Source organism: Schistocerca serialis, chromosome 12, assembly GCF_023864345.2.
Source record: "Schistocerca serialis cubense isolate TAMUIC-IGC-003099 chromosome 12, iqSchSeri2.2, whole genome shotgun sequence".
NCBI classification, from domain to species: Eukaryota; Metazoa; Arthropoda; class Insecta; order Orthoptera; family Acrididae; genus Schistocerca; species Schistocerca serialis.
In genome coordinates, this window is record NC_064649.1 from 85,345,419 (window position 1) to 85,363,363 (window position 17,945).

Consider the following 17,945-nt stretch of genomic DNA (forward strand, 5'->3'; position numbering starts at 1 on the left):
CTGAATAGCTGTATACAGCTGTAGATAACACAAACCATGAAAATGTCTAATTAGAGAATTCCTGCAGCTCCTTAGTCATTGCTTCCTTGGAACCGACTGATTGTATAACTGAACTCCAAAATTGAGTCCTGCCCGTAACTAGTTGATATGTGACATTTAAATTTTCTTGTAGTTATCAGCTACATACAAAAAATAAAACGGCTCTCTTGAAGTATAGTTTCCTGTGCTGACCCCTGTATTCAAAGATTTAAAGGTTCAAGTCCATGTTCGAAACATAGCGCTTTACTACGGCAGTGAATTTAAACTTTGATCACTTTTGGTAATAAAAAGCTTTACTCAATTTGAAATACTTTCTTCAGTACATTTCTTCAGATAGCAACCCCTCGAAGGCACTGCTTAGTCTCCTCACCAATAAAATACGCCGTTAGTCCGAAGAAACTGTTCAGCTGTGAACATGTAGTTGCCTTTGCGAGAGACTGATAGATTCAGATAATTGTGAATTAGTTTAGTAACTTACTCGATTTTGTAAATGGAGAAAAGTAGAGGGCGAAGCATATTGATAAGGCTGTAATGTTGATGTAATTGGCTTTATAATAGTGACAGAATAGCTTGCATGTTGTTGCAAACTAAAATCGCTTGGGTTGAGGTTCCCACAAAATCTGTATCTGATATAGAACCAAATGACAGCGTCCATACATATACTTTGATTCCTGGGAAGGAAAACTTTGTAGGTGAGGACAGCTCTCAATTCCACGAATTTCTACGCTTTGTTGGTGGAACACTTAGAAGATGCGACAAACCCACTAGAGAGATAGCTACCATTACACTCGTCCGTTCTCTGCTGGAATATTGCTGCGCGGCATGGGAACCTTACCAGGTAGGATTGACGGAGGACATCGAAAGAGTGCAAAGAAGGGCAGCTCGTTTCGTGTTACCGCGCAGTAAGGGTGAGAGTACCACTGATTTGATGCGTGAGTTGGGGTGGCAGTCACTGAAACAAAGGCGGTTTTGTTCCCAGGGCTCTCGGGTGTCCAGCCGGATGCGATCGTTCGAAGTCCCACGATATTTCGGCAAATAACCTTCCAGCCATCATCAGGTGGTTCTGATGGAACGATCTGTATGCTGCTGCTTTCACTAATATTTGGCCTCATACTTCAGAGCCGGTTTAATGTGGAGGGTGTTGTCTGTAGACATTTCCTCCTGCTTAGTGTTTTGTTTTACTGTTGTTGGCCTGTTTGGGGTATGTTCTGTATGTGCAGTGTACACTATTCTTGTATGTCCTGTGGGGCAGATTGTCGGTTTTGTTTAATTTATTTTTGCTTTTTGTTGTTTTGTATTTTTAGTGTTTCGTTTGTTTTTAGGCATATACGCTACTGGCCATTAAAATTGCTACACCTCGAAGATGTGCTACAGACGCGAAACTTGACAGGAAGAACATGCTGTGATACGCAAATCGGCTTTTCAGAGCATTCACATAAGGTTGGCGCCGGTGGCGACACCTACAACGCGCTGACATGACGAAAGTTTCCAACCGATTTCGCATACACAAACGGCAGTTGACCAGCGTTGCCTGGTGAAACGTTGTTGTGATGCCTCGTGTAAGGAGGAGAAATGCGTACCATCACGTTTCCGACTTTGATAAAGGTCGGATCGTAGCCTATCGCGATTGCGGTTTATCGTATCGCGACATTGCTGCCCGCGTTGGTCGAGATCCAATGACTGCTGGCAGAATATGGAATCGGTGGGTTCAGGAGGGTAATACGGAATGCCGCTCTGGATCCCAACGACCTCGTATTACGCAGCAGGGTGAGGCAGATGAATTTTGACGTAACTCTACCGCCACGAATATGTAACCAAATCCGTTCATGGAGTGAGCACCAGTGGACCAAATAGGTCTGGTGCTGAGAGATCCCTTAGTTTACTGGGAATGATCGTGTGCATTGGTGCAGCAAACGACACAGTGGGTGGCTTGGTTTGCTGACCGGACTCGCATACCCTAATTACTTTACGGATACGCCAAAGAATATTATTAAAATAGGTTTCCCTCCGCTTCTCCAAGCGTTTCCGCGCACCAAAGTGACCCTAGCTCAGATGCACGTACCACACGAGCTTATTCACAAGTTCCTCGGGAATAGCTAACAGCCACCTGGAGTCATCCAGGGTTCGCCTTTTAAATAGGACGCCATTCCATACAATACTGCCTCATGGCCGCGCAAGTTTTATTGTGCAATTACTCTTTGATGTGATGTAAAACTTAGTCCTTGCCTTGCTCTGCCCCGATATTACCTAGTGTTGCAGTGACATAATTTTCAAATGCCATGTATTGTATCTACATCTACATCCATACTCCGCGAGCCACCTGACGGTGTGTGGCGGAGGGTACCTTAAGTACCTCTATCGGTTCTCCCTTGTATTCCAGTCTCGTATTGTTCGTGGAAAGAAGGGTTGTCGGTATGCCTCTGTGTGGGCTCTAATCTCTCTGATTTTATCCTCATGGTCTCTTCGCGAGATATACGTAGGAGGGAGCAATATACTGCTAGACTCTTCGGTGAAGGTATGTTCTCGAAACGTTGACAAAAGCCCGTACCGAGCTACTGAGCGTCTCTCCTGCAGAGTCTTCCACTGGAGTTTATCATCTCCGTAACGCTTTCGCGATTACTAAATGATCCTGTAACGAAGCGCGCTGCTCTCCGTTGGATCTTCTCTATCTCTTCTATCAACCCTATCTGGTACGGATCCCACACTGTTGAGCAGTATTCAAGCAGTGGGCGAACAAGCGTACTGTAACCTTCTTCCTTTGTTTTCGGATTGCATTTCCTTAGGATTCTTCCAATGAATCTGTATGGCATCTGCTTTACCGACGATCAACATCATATGATCATTCCATTTTAAATCACTCCTAATGCGTACTCCCAGATAATTTATGGTATTAACTGCTTCCAGTTGCTGACCTGCTATTTTGTAGCTAAATGATAAAGGATCTATCTTTCTGTGTATTCGCAGCACATTACACTTGTCTACATTGAGATTCAATTGCCATTCCCTGCACCATGCGTCAATTCGCTGCAGATCCTCCGGCATATCAGTACAATTTTCCATTGTTACAACCTCTCGATACACCACAGCATCATCCGCAAAAAGCCTCAGTGAACTTCCGATGTTATCCACAAGGTCATTTATGTATATTGTGAATAGCAACGGTCCTATGACACTCCCCTGCGGCACACCTGAAATAAGTCTTACTTCGGAAGACTTCTCTCCATTGAGAATGACATGCTGCGTCCTGTTATCTAGGAAGTCCTCAATCCAATCACACAATTGGTCTGATAGTCCATATGCTCTTACTTTGTTCATTAAACGACTATGGGGAACTGTATCGAACGCCTTGCGGAAGTCAAGAAACACGGTATTGTAGGTATAAACACTAAAATTTTCTTCTACTGGACCATCTTCAGCATGGTTGAGCCTGATAGGCATCAGAGGCAGAGCATCAGCAATGATGTTCTTGGGCCCAGGAATATATTCCATCGTGAAATGGTATTCCTGGAGAAATACCGTCCACCGCCCTAGCCTAAGATGATTAATCTTGGCACTCATTAATAATTGTAATGCTCTATGGTCGCTCTACACCCTAGTCTTGCGCCCGAACAAATAGTAGCGGAATTTCTTGAACGCCCAGACCATGGCCAGGGTTTCAAGCTCTGTGACAGAGTAGTTCCGTTCACTCAGTGCACACGGCTGGTGAACGAAATAGTTTTCCAGGTAGACGGGTCCGTTCCACCATCCGTCTGGAACAATACCGTTCCCAGCCCACTTAGTGAGCTGTCATCAGGCAAAACTCCTGATTCAGATCCGGGTGCGTGAGCAATGGAATATTAACCAGTTCACTTTTTAGCCAGTCAAAATCGCTCTGTGCTTGTTCATCTCTCATCCAAATTGTGTTCTTACTTGTCAGTGCAATCAAACGAGGGGTTGACAAAACAGTGAAATGTTTCTAGGAGTTGCAGAGTCCCAAATAACCCCTAATCTCACACTTTGAAGTAGTCACACACTCCGCAATCGCTGCAGTTTTGTCAGTCCGGATGAACCCCATCTGCTTACAGACTATGACCCAGAAACTTAATACTTTCGCTCCCGAATGTGATTCGTCCAGATTCAGTTACCCCTGCTTTCTCGAATACCTCAAGCAATCGATTTAGAACCCGGTTGTGTTCCTCCATGACTTCTCTGCAATAAGAACGTCCACGTACACAGTTGTACATGCCTTAAAGTCGTCAGGTAGTATGCTATTCAGGCCTGTTACGAAAGTGGCTGAAGAAACAACCCAAAATGGAGGCGTTCAAAATGGTAGCAACTTCCATAGCAGAGGAATGCAGAGTATTGCCTGCGTAACGAATTGAGCATTATTTGCCAGTAGCTGACCAGAGGTCAACTGATGGTAAAAACATTCACACCGTGAATAAATTGCAAAAGTTCCTCCAGTCCTTCTGGCCTATCTGTCTCGGACATAATAATCGTATTTGCCATGAGTGCAGCACCAAACGCAAGGATTTTTCCCACTTTCGTACGAGTAACGGTGAGTTACAGGAACTCCCTGCTCGCTCTATTACACCCTGTTTCAGCTTCCTACTTATTTCGGCTTCCACACTACAGATGTACAACAGTGGAATAGCGTAGGGTTTAACAAACGGTAGATGGTCGCGCACCGTAAAGCAGTACAGAAATCCACTGATCACCCCTGTTGAGTCTGAAAATACTCAATAGTTTCCGTGGGTCCTGTACCAGCAATACATCTGTTCACAATGCTCGTGAAAACAGCGTTCCTCTCATGCTCACTAGACTGTGAGTCCAGGTCACTAATAAGATCGACAAAAACGACCTGCCCAGGTCGCGGCACAGTTCTAAGGTGAGATTTGACACCTCACCTCAGACTCCTTGCACAAAACACATGACAGGGTTGCTCCTGGCAACAACAGTCATAACACCTCCAGCTATGTCAATTACAGTGTGGTGTGCATTCATTCTACATCTACATCTATACTCCGCGAGCCACCTTACGGTGTGTGGCGGAGGGTACTTATTGTACCACTATCTGATCCCCCTTTCCCTGTTCCATTCACGAATTGTGCGTGGGAAGAACGACTGCTTGTAAGTCTCCGTATTTGCTCTAATTTCTCGGATCTTTTCGTTGTGATCATTACGCGAGATATATGTGGGCGGTAGTAATATGTTGCCCATCTCTTCCCGGAATGTGCTCTCTCGTAATTTCGATAATAAACCTCTCCGTATTGCGTAACGCCTTTCTTGAAGTGTCCGCCACTGGAGCTTGTTCAGCATCTCCGTAACGCTCTCGCGCTGACTAAATGTCCCCATGACGAATCGCGCTGCTTTTCGCTGGATCATGTCTATCTCTTCTATTAATCCAACCTGGTAAGGGTCCCATACTGATGAGCAATACTCAAGAATCGGACGAACAAGCGTTTTGTAAGCTACTTCTTTCGTCGATGAGTCACATTTTCTTAGAATTCTTCCTATGAATCTCAACCTGGCGCCTGCTTTTCCCACTATTTGTTTTATGTGATCATTCCACTTCAGATCGCTCCGGATAGTAACTCCTAAGTATTTTACGGTCGTTACCGCTTCCAATGATTTACCACCTATGGCATAATCGTACTGGAATCGATTTCTGCCCCTATGTATGCGCATTATATTACATTTATCTACGTTTAGGGAAAGCTGCCAGCTGTCGCACCATGCATTAATCCTCTGCAGGTCCTCCTGGAGTACGTACGAGTCTTCTGATGTTGCTACTTTCTTGTAGACAACCGTGTCATCTGCAAATAGCCTCACGGAGCTACCGATGTTGTCAACTAAGTCATTTATGTATATTGTAAACAATAAAGGTCCTATCACGCTTCCCTGCGGTACTCCCGAAATTACCTCTACATCTGCAGATTTTGAACCGTTAAGAATGACATGTTGTGTTCTTTCTTCTAGGAAATCCTGAATCCAATCACAAACCTGGTCCGATATTCCGTAAGCTCGTATTTTTTTCACTAAACGTAAGTGCGGAACCGTATCAAATGCCTTCCTGAAGTCCAGGAATACGGCATCAATCTGCTCGCCAGTGTCTACGGCACTGTGAATTTCTTGGGCAAATAGGGCGAGCTGAGTTTCACATGATCTCTGTTTGCGGAATCCATGTTGGTTATGATGGAGATTTGTATTATCTAAGAACGTCATAATACGAGAACACAAAACATGTTCCATTATTCTACAACAGATTGACGTAAGCGAAATAAGCCTATAATTATTCGCATCTGATTTATGACCCTTCTTGAAAATGGGAACGACCTGCGCTTTCTTCCAGTCGCTAGGTACTTTACGTTCTTCCAGCGATCTACGATAAATTGCTGATAGAAAGGGGGCAAGTTCTTTAGCATAATCACTGTAGAATCTTAAGGGTATCTCGTCTGGTCCGGATGATTTTCCGCTACTAAGTGATAGCAGTTGTTTTTCAATTCCGATATCGTTTATTTCAATATTTTCCATTTTGGCGTCCGTGCGACGGCTGAAGTCAGGGACCGTGTTACGATTTTCCGCAGTGAAACAGTTTCGGAACACTGAATTCAGTATTTCTGCCTTTCTTCGGTCGTCCTCTGTTTCGGTGCCATCGTGGTCAACGAGTGACTGAATAGGGGATTTAGATCCGCTTACCGATTTTACATATGACCAAAACTTTTTAGGGTTCTTGTTTAGATTGTTTGCCAATGTTTTATGTTCGAATTCGTTGAATGCTTCTCTCATTGCTCTCTTTACGCTCTTTTTCGCTTCGTTCAGCTTTTCCTTATCAGCTATGATTCGACTACTCTTAAACCTATGATGAAGCTTTCTTTGTTTCCGTAGTACCTTTCGTACATGATTGTTATACCACGGTGGATCTTTCCCCTCGCTTTGGACCTTAGTCGGTACGAACTTATCTAAGGCGTACTGGACGATGTTTCTGAATTTTTTCCATTTTTGTTCCACATCCTCTTCCTCAGAAATGAACGTTTGATGGTGGTCACTCAGATATTCTGCGATTTGTGCCCTATCACTCTTGTTAAGCAAATATATTTTCCTTCCTTTCTTGGCATTTCTTATTACACTTGTAGTCATTGATGCAACCACTGACTTATGATCACTGATACCCTCTTCTACATTCACGGAGTCGAAAAGTTCCTGTCTATTTGTTGCTATGAGGTCTAAAACGTTAGCTTCACGAGTTGGTTCTCTAACTATCTGCTCGAAGTAATTCTCGGACAAGGCAGTCAGGATAATGTCACAAGAGTCTCTGTCCCTGGCTCCAGTTCTGATTGTGTAACTATCCCATTCTATACCTGGTAGATTGAAGTCTCCCCCTATTACAATAGTATGATCACGAAACTTCTTCACGACGTTCTGCAGGTTCTCTCTGAGGCGCTCAACTACTACGGTTGCTGATGCAGGTGGTCTATAGAAGCATCCGACTATCATATCTGACCCACCTTTGATACTTAACTTAACCCAGATTATTTCACATTCACATTCGCTAATAACTTCACTGGATATTATTGAATTCTTTACTGCTATAAATACTCCTCCACCATTGGCGTTTATCCTATCCTTGCGGTATATATTCCATTCTGTGTCTAGGATTTCGTTACTGTTCACTTCCGGTTTTAGCCAACTTTCCGTTCCTAATACTATATGCGCACTATTTCCTTCAGTAAGAGATACTAATTCAGGAACCTTGCCCTGGATACTCCTGCAGTTTACCAATATTACGTTAACTTTTCCTGTTTTTGGTCTCTGAGGACGGACGTTCTTTATCAACGATGATAATGTCCTCTCTGGTAAGCCGTCAGGTATTTTATCGTTTCGCCCAAGGGGGGGTCCCTCTAACCTAAAAAACCCCCGTGTGCACGCCACATGTACTCTGCTACCCTAGTAGCTGCTTCCGGTGTGTAGTGCACGCCTGACCTGTCTAGGGGGGCCCTACAGTTCTCCACCCAATAACGGAGGTCGATGAATTTACAACCATTATAGTCGCAGAGTCGTCTGAGCCTCTGGTTTAGACCCTCCACACGGCTCCAAACCAGATGACCGCGATCGACTCTGGGCACTATGCTGCAGATATTAAGCTCAGCTTGCACTCCGCGTGCGATGCTGGTTGTCTTCACCAAATCAGCCAGCCGCCGGAAGGAACCAAGGATGGCCTCAGAACCCAAGCGGCAGGCGTCATTCGTTCCGACATGTGCTACTATCTGCAGCCGGTCACACCCAGTGCGTTCAATAGCTGCCGGAAGGGCCTTCTCCACATTACGGACGAGACCCCCCCGGCAAGCACACCGAGTGCACACTGGCATTCTTCCCCGACCTACCCGCTATTTTCCTGAGGGGCTCCATAACCCGCCTAACGTTGGAGCTCCCTATAACTAATAGGCCCGCCCTCTGTGACTGTCGGGACCTTGCCGGAGAATCGGCCACTGGCCCAACAGGCGAGGCATCCTGTGGTGGCTCGGAAACGATGTCATCACCACTAGGAAGCACCCCGTACCTGTTGGAAAGGGGTAAGGCAGCTGCCACGCGGCCAGATCCCACCTTCGCCTTTCGGCCAGGCACGCGCGAGCCCACCACTGTCCGCCATTCACCCTGGAGTGATGGCTGACCGGTAAGATGCTCACTGCCGGAAGACGCAGCGACATCAGGGGTTCCATGTGATTCCAAGGCCACCGAAGTAGGCATAGGTCTCACCACAGTTGCCCCAACGCCACTATGAGCCGACGCCTGCGCCTCGAGCTCGATGAGCCTAACAGACAAAGCCTCCACCTGCCCCCGAAGAGTGGCCAATTCTCCTTGCGTCCGCTCACAACAACCACAGTCCCTACACATGACTATGTTTACCCTACTCTATACGGTGACAAATTCCCAAGATAATCTTCTGATGAGCTACTCTGATAATCAAGAAACACTCACTGAAATACGAGACGCGAAAACTACGCTAGGTTTTCCCAGAAAAACTATTTAAAAGCTAAGCGCAGCAAATAAGTACAAAAACGCTTTATACAAACAGTACTCGCTGCTGCTGGTGCTCTCGCTCTGGCTGTCACAAGACAACTGCTGATTCAAGTGACTAGTGGCTAACGGCCGCGAAACAAACAAGACGGTTTTAGGGCGCTTTCTGTTCTAAACGATCAAGAAAACACTAAGAAATCTAACACGAAAACTACGTAAAGTTTTATCAAGAACTGTTAGTTACTATGCAGAGCAGATAAACACAAATAGAATCCCTTCCTTAGTGGAAGGTCGTAAACAAAATGCAAAATAAACGCTTTATACAAACAGTACTCGTTGCTGCTGGTGCTCTCGCTCTGGCTGTCACAAGACAGTCAGTCCCTAGTATCATGGCCATGTTTATTAGTGGCATTACAAAAAATTGAACTCACTCATGACATTGACAAATGAAGTTTATACGAGGCTGTATTTTGACACTTTTCCTTATATCGCGCCCCTGACCGTGATTCCTCTCCCCTGTCTCTTCACACCTTACTCTGCCTCACGAAAAAGGGCTGCCCATATCGAGGATAACTCCTCGAATGGAAACAAATGACTGGGCTTACTGCTGGCATACACATACTGTGGCCCTCGCTAAACAAATCTTCCCTAATATCGTCCTCGTCAATCAAATGTACTCCAATATCGACAACAGCACTGGTCCTCTGTAGGTTGATGCGTTCTGCATCAGTCAACTGTCATTGTTCCATTTGATTAGGGGCATTAGGTGGATTGTGTCCGGGGTTTGCTGGACGAATTTCTAGGCTAACTGGCGGACCACCCACACTATTCATAGCGCCCTTGCCATTGCTTGGTCGATAATCATGCCAGGGCTGGTCATAACTACCGTTCCTTAGTCTGCCGTCACTGCTCATTTCCATATCTCTACCCCTCCGGGGTGTCTCAGATTCCCTCTCGGCGATCGGCGACCACTGGCATCATTTGCTCTACCAGAGTTTCGTGAAGAGCAGCGACGCTGCCAACAATCGCTCGCTCTGTGTCGCCCAGGTGTCCCGTTACATCGTGAGTGCCATCTGCTCCGACGGCTGCGGCTCTGCTCGAAACCCTTTGTCGTCCTTACATCGTCCTTACATCGTCCTTACATCGTCCTTACATCGTCCTTACATCGTCCTTACATCGTCCTTACATCGTCCTTACATCGTCCTTACATCGTCCTTACATCGTCCTTACATCGTCCTTACATCGTCCTTACATCGTCCTTACATCGTCCTTACATCGTCCTTACATCGTCCTTACATCGTCCTTACATCGTCCTTACATCGTCCTTACATTGTCCTTACATCGTCCTTACATCGTCCTTACATCGTCCTTACATCGTCCTTACATCGTCCTTACATCGTCCTTACATCGTCCTTACATCGTCCTTACATCGTCCTTACATCGTCCTTACATCGTCCTTACATCGTCCTTACATCGTCCTTACATCGTCCTTACATCGTCCTTACATCGTCCTTACATCGTCCTTACATCGTCCTTACATCGTCCTTACATCGTCCTTACATCGTCCTTACATCGTCCTTACATCGTCCTTACATCGTCCTTACATCGTCCTTACATCGTCCTTACATCGTCCTTACATCGTCCTTACATCGTCCTTACATCGTCCTTACATCGTCCTTACATCGTCCTTACATCGTCCTTACATCGTCCTTACATCGTCCTTACATCGTCCTTACATCGTCCTTACATCGTCCTTACATCGTCCTTACATCGTCCTTACATCGTCCTTACATCGTCCTTACATCGTCCTTACATCGTCCTTACATCGTCCTTACATCGTCCTTACATCGTCCTTACATCGTCCTTACATCGTCCTTACATCGTCCTTACATCGTCCTTACATCGTCCTTACATCGTCCTTACATCGTCCTTACATCGTCCTTACATCGTCCTTACATCGTCCTTACATCGTCCTTACATCGTCCTTACATCGTCCTTACATCGTCCTTACATCGTCCTTACATCGTCCTTACATCGTCCTTACATCGTCCTTACATCGTCCTTACATCGTCCTTACATCGTCCTTCAAGGATAACATGGCACAATTGCATGGGAAATTTTCGCAGACAAATGAGAATTTCCCCAGGCCCATGTGGATCGTCTACTCATTCGCCTGCAGCATGTGTTTGAACATCTGCACAGGGCTGGAGAATTTCGCCCGGTTGAGTTCTGGTAGCGTGATTAGTCCGTGTTTTACTAGACTTAGGGCTGCTACTGACCTATGAATTGAAAGAAAACGTTGTCGAAATTCGCTGAGTGAGTTGCAATTGCGTGCAATTGACCTCATATGCACTGCTGGCTCACCTTTGAGGTAACGGCACATGTATTCAATTTTGTGTGCACTTGGCCACGTCGGAGGAAAGGAGAATTCGAATTGTTGCAACCAGGGCTGCGGGTGAATTCTCGTGGCCGAATTACGGAAAACTTCAAACTTCCTCCCCGTCAGAAAGTGTTGGAAATAAAATTTATGATTTCTACTCCTTAGCGAACGTTGCTGAGGGGCTCCGAATAAATTTACTCTGCTAACGGGTTTTAACCACGCCTGTGTTCATCTTCAAACCAAAATGCTGTATGAGCAGGTGCCTCCATCTGGTGGTAAATTTTGGTTGCTTTCGGGAGATACACGGCGATATTTTCAAATGGATAGCCTTTCCACCTGCCTTCAGAGAAGTTCGAGCGAGATACAGTGCACTCGGCAGAAAGCGCTTTGACAGTACTGCCTGGGTGTAAATTGGCCACGAGTCAGTTTTCGGTGCTGTGCTGTGCTCGTGCACCGGAAAATTTTCTTCGTATGCCAGGGTATTACTTACGTCCAAACAATGTGGGCCGGTGGCATACGCGCGACGTCCGGCCAACATCTCCTTCCATCTGTCGGTGAGGTACTCATAAGTCGCCACCATGGTATATACATTGTAACACAGGTGGGCATTTCTAAATGATTCCTTTTCAAAACGTCATATCACACAGGTAATCTGCCATTAGATACACAGAACCCAATTACAATATAGAGAACTTCGGTAGGTCGCTTGATCCTTACAGTCGCTGTCGTTAAACTCGTAACTCGCATGCAGAAACAGCTTGTTAAGTTCCAACTTGTCTTCAGCGAATGATTAATTCCATTTTCTTGTTGCAAATTAGAAGCATCACCCCGCGAACGGATTGAAGCTTTTAATACGTCGTTGTTAATGAAGGTTAGATTCATGGAAGTAACTACTTGACCATAAAAGTAAAATATTGACGGGATAGCTTATTGTCACTGTTTTTTGACCTTTCAGCCTATCGAACGTTCGTGTATGACTTTTTGAAATCACTCACTTAGTTCATAAAATAATAGCATGAAGAGTATCAAACATCTGTCGCGAAGTCACACTTGGTTGAATTTAAACACCCACTACTTTCTCAGATCTGCAAATATAGGAAGAGCTTGAAGCCAGGAACTGCGTTACGAAACGTGTCTTGCAGATATTTAGACAATTTCCGCCCCGTTCGTTTGTCATCACTTTTACTGCTATTTGTGACAAGCCTCACAATTTTTCCAGATAAAATGTCCTGCAGCTTGCATGTTTTTTTGGAAAATTAATTTCTTAATAAACTATACAGTTTTGTGCAACCTCTTCCGGCACCATTGTTGCTTACCTCGCATCATCATGAATTCGGCGATCGAGAACCCTGTAGGTGATGTACTGACATCAGTGTTCCTCCATAGATGACGACCTTGTGCAGTTTGGATCCATTTGTTGTGACTCACAGCTGGCAAAGGTCTTCATGTAGCTCATCCATCGTTTTAGAAGTCTTCCGATTGGACGAGTTACCATCAGGTCTTCCCATATGCACGGCTTTTGCACTACAGGTGCCTTGGCTCCTAGCAATGTGGCCTGCCAATCTTACTCTTCGCGCTTTCAGTTTTTGAACAATCTTCGGTTGCATCAGCTCATAAAATTCTGGATTTGTCTGTTTCCACGATCTCCTTTCGTGGACGGGCTCAAAAATCGTCTTCATGATTTTTTCCTTCAAAGACGAACACCTAATTAGCATCCGGAAGTGAAGGGCGAAGTTCCAAGGGAGAACCCAGTAGTTAAAGGACGACTGGGTGATGGATAAGGAGTAGCAGGGACAGTCCGGGTCGTCAGCCATTACAAAGGTGTAATTCGCGAAGCAAACAACTACTTCTGCTACAGCAAAAAAGAAATTGTTTTCAAGCTAGTAATATTAATCTCGATGTCACTGAACTGGTGCGTGCAGTGGCCTAGTTCGTGTCTCTGAGGAACATCCTTACGATCGGTGTCGACTATTCCCACGGCATACGTCATTTCCTATAGGTTGAAAAGTAACTCTTGTGCTGTAATGTGAGATAGAACTTCTATAGGATCTTCTCGAATTGGAACACAACCATTCCCATTTCGTTATTCGATGATCGTCTGCGAGTGAAATGAATCTTCTAGCAGGGAAAATTTTCTCTGTGCTTTTGACCATTTATTGAAGCAGGTACTAGAGAAAACATAGACCACGAAATGTTCGAAGTCCTATACTAGTTTGTAGTACATAATAGTCCATCACAGAATCTTTCGATGAAAATTAAATATGACGGATTACTAATGAAGTGCAACGGACTGTATTCCGGCCGTTACTGGACTCCACGTAAAGACTGGGTAGCCCAGGGCGCTTTGTCACGGTCCTAACGCTCCCCCACGTCGGAGGTTCGACTCCTGCCTCGGGTGTGTGGGTTGGTGAGTCCTCTCACATTCCGATTTTCTTACTTTCTTTCGCTCGCCATGGTGCAATGTGGAGTAAAAGAATAACAATGTCGCTCACGCAGACGAAACGCACCACCTCGCGATATATACTAACATTAAACCAATAACGATAGGAAGGTTGTTGAACCGGTCGGTTCACATCCAGTAGCTAGCAGGGCGAAGGGATATTACACTCCCTTCATGGACTGGCCTAAAGCCCGTCGTCGTAATTATTCTTTCAAAGACCCAAGGTTTCTTCATTCTTCCTTGTTGGGCTTCAGGCTTAGGTCCCATACAATAATACCGGCTCTTTAATGGCATAGTAGGTCTTCAGTTCGGTCTTACGTGACATCCTTGGATGATATTATCTGCTTTATACTGAAATCAGTTTTAGACCCATTCACAATACGTTGGTTTATCCCCGTTTCAAATTATTTCGCCTGTTGAACCGTGTGCCTAGGTGTTCAAGATTTTCCACTTGAGCAAATATCGATATCCTTGCCTGTAATGGGATGTCATTAGGGGCTTCTATTTATACCTCCATGACTTCAGTCTTTCCCGTATTAATCCGTACCCCCAACTTTCTTGTACCTTGTGCTAGGTCCTCTACAGTTTCTGCTGCCGCTTCCACTGATTCTGCTAGAACTGCGCTGTCTTCTGCACAACACAATAAATCTGTCCTACCATTTAGTGTCACCCCTTTTTTCTCTCTCTTTATTTCTTGGATTACTTTCTTTGGGACCGGGTCGAATAATAGCAGTGAAATACCACCTTGTCTCCCACCCATTCTGATCTGGAACTCCTTGGACAGCTCCCCTTGGTATTTGACTTTGGCTTTCATCTCCGCTGTGCACACCTTGACCACATTTATTAACGTAATGCGTATACTAAGCTCCCTCAGGATGTTGTACATTCTGAACCTGACAATACTGTCACAACCCTTCGAGAAGGCCACGAACGTTTACAGAAACAAATGGTTGAATCCCCAGCACTTTTCCCAGATTTGTTACATGGTGAATAATCGATTGATGGTCGATCGTACTTCCTGGAAGCCTGCCTGGGAATTCGTACAACATATTTTGCAAATGGCGTAAGTTTCTCAAGTATTAGTAAAGATAAAACTTCATAAGGTACACTTAAGACAGAAATGGCTCTGTACTTCGTACAATCTCTATTACTGTTCTTTTGATGCAGTGGGATGATTGCGGGTGTTTTCCACTCCTCTGGGATTTCTTATGAGATTGTATAGCTCTTTCTGAAGAGTTCCTTCTCCTGCCTTCAACATCTCTGCCGTTACCGTATCTTATTATCCTTCTGTTTCCTCATTGCTCTTTCTCCATCTTCAGATATGTTTGCGGTTTCTCCTTGAACCTTTGTATTCTCATATGGAAAGGCACTCCGTGTATCTTCAGCATTTAATAACTCTCGAGGATAAATAAAAGGAATATGCCACTGCCCGACAGACTAACTCACCTGGCGGATGAAGCAGATTACTCCCTGCACACCTTGGTTGTCAGGCCAGGGCTCACCCACATGGCAGCCCAAACCCCATCGCTCAATGAAGATCACTCATACGCTAGCTGTTTTGGCTCCTGTCAGGAAGATAGCAAACTAGTGTCAGGAGAACCATCTAAGCTTTTTTAAGTTTCGAGGTAGGGTGAAAAAATGTTAAACACAATAACAGAACCATGACATACCACCTACATTAATGTACAAATAAAAGAAGTCATTTTGAGAAATTCTCAACCAGTTACTTAAAATGTTTGCACATTAATGTAACCTTCAGACGCAGGCTATATCCATTAGTACATTTAATACATTAATATTGAAGATATTAATAGACGATACGATAATAATAATACAGCAGAGATGCTGAGTCACAGGTAGGCGCACAACGCAGAGACTCCCAAAGGGGGAGGGGGGAGAGCCATAGAGCCATACCGCACCTGTACTAAGTAGGGCTTCCATTGGATACCCATAGAAAGTGCCTCTAATGTAAAACATCGGCATCCTTTGCTGCTGGCTCTGTTCTGCTGGGAAAAAGGGAGAAAGTCAATTATTCATCCACACAGAGATTTCACTTTTACAGTTAATAATATTGCCTTGGATATATACAGTGTAGGAATTATCTCCGAATCCTATTCGTTTCTATTCTTAAGGTTTTGCCTGCTTCCTGTTGTTCGGCACATTCTGTCCAGGATGTGTACCGCCCTTGCTCTCTTCCTGGCCTTCACAGCTTGTTCACATGTCTCATTGATACAACTCTTCTTAGTTAGCTTTTTGCCTCCTTGAATTTCTTCACCTGCTTTAGTTAGAGGTCCTTATTTCTTCCCGTCGCTTGTTAATTATTTCATCAGCGTTGTCTGATGAATTGCTGTGCAACTGGCTAAAAGCAGTAGGCCACTGTTCACAATTACAAAACGTTTAATATCCATTCCTGACTTGTTACTTGCTCACACTGCTAGTGTGCTCGCACTTCACAGGTGGTAAACTTCCCATTAAACATTTGTTGTAGGATCAGTGTCGTACGAATTTGGCCATCGACTGTGCTATTTATTACAATATCCACAAAAACTGTTCAGAACTTCGGTTTTTTACAAGTGGTTACATCAGACGATTAAACAGTAGCAGGCACTAACATAAAGAAAACCCTCTATGACATCTGCAACATTTCTCACAGAGCATAAATACGTGACATGGACTAAAACCACGCAACGCAACGGAATAAAAGTATTACTCCGGCCATAATTTTGAACTTCGATGCAAAGATACGTACGATCTTCGTCTGTAATGTCGCTGGTAACCCATCACTTCAGACGGACATGAAGTACTTGAATAGTAGAAAAGCCTGCGGCTGTGTTGGAATCGATGTCGTTTAATCTGGCTACCAGTTCGCTTGGTATCTAGTCATCCTCAGGCCCCAAGAGTAACTTGTCATTCACAACACATGAACGGTTGTGAATGGCAGTTCACGCTTGAGGCCCGAAGATGACACCATTCGGTGTCAAAACTGGTAGCAGGAATAAACGACATGAATTCCAATTCAGCCGCTCGTTCTTCATCGTTACTGAAGTTCACTGTAGTAGTGTAAGGGCGAACTTCAATGGCAAGGTGTCGATACGTGAAGAAAGGCCAGGGGTCAGCAGTTTTTGATGTCAGTGGCACCCAATTTCATCCCAGTTGCCAGCGTCACACATTCATTATAAACTAATTTACACCTGAGTGCACATTTTCATTTTTAACAAGCGACTTAAAAAGTAAAATATTATATGAACTGAAAAGGGCACTAATACACTTTCGCTACATTATATGGACAAAAGTAATGAACAAAAACATATTAATAATTTAATTTTATAGCTGCACAAAATGGAATTTATGCTTTATTATAGATGACATTCATCAGCATAGACTATACTCACTGTCCGTAGAGGAAAAATGCTCTGATTGGACTTTTCTCTTTTTAACATAGCAGTTCCACATGGGTAGCTAACGCTTCAACCATCTCTCGTCTTAGAGAAATTGTTCCATAAACCAAAAATCACTAGCTTTTTATAAAGGGGGAAAAGATCAATAAAATGAAATGCAAGACAAATTCATATTATCAAGCTGTTGAAATGACCAGACTAGAGAGAATATAATTATTGACAAAGATAAATATGGAGAAAGGTAATATTAGAAATGAACTTTTGGAATATTAATGGGTTGTTCAGGGTCAAAAAAATTAAATTATGAAGGGAAAGTTCGTTATTAAGATTAGTTTTAGGCAAGTTCCTTAATTCAGCACAAAAACGAATAAAAACAAAAATATTCATATACCATGAAACAGATAAACAAGATACATCAGAACACGTGATGAAGTGGTCAACAAAATACATGACAATAACGATCTTCCGTGATAAGGGAATAATACTATTTGAGGCAATATGGATCATTTGTCATACTGCACTCACAAATGAGTCGAGATGTTAATAGTAGTTTCACACAACCACAATTTCAACAACAGGCACATGAGAAAAGTAAACTCGATAGCAACTGGGACACTGAAAAGGTGTAGATGCTGCTTTTAAGCTGGGGCAACATGACTGTGTGGTGGAAAACGGAGAATCTGGGACAGAG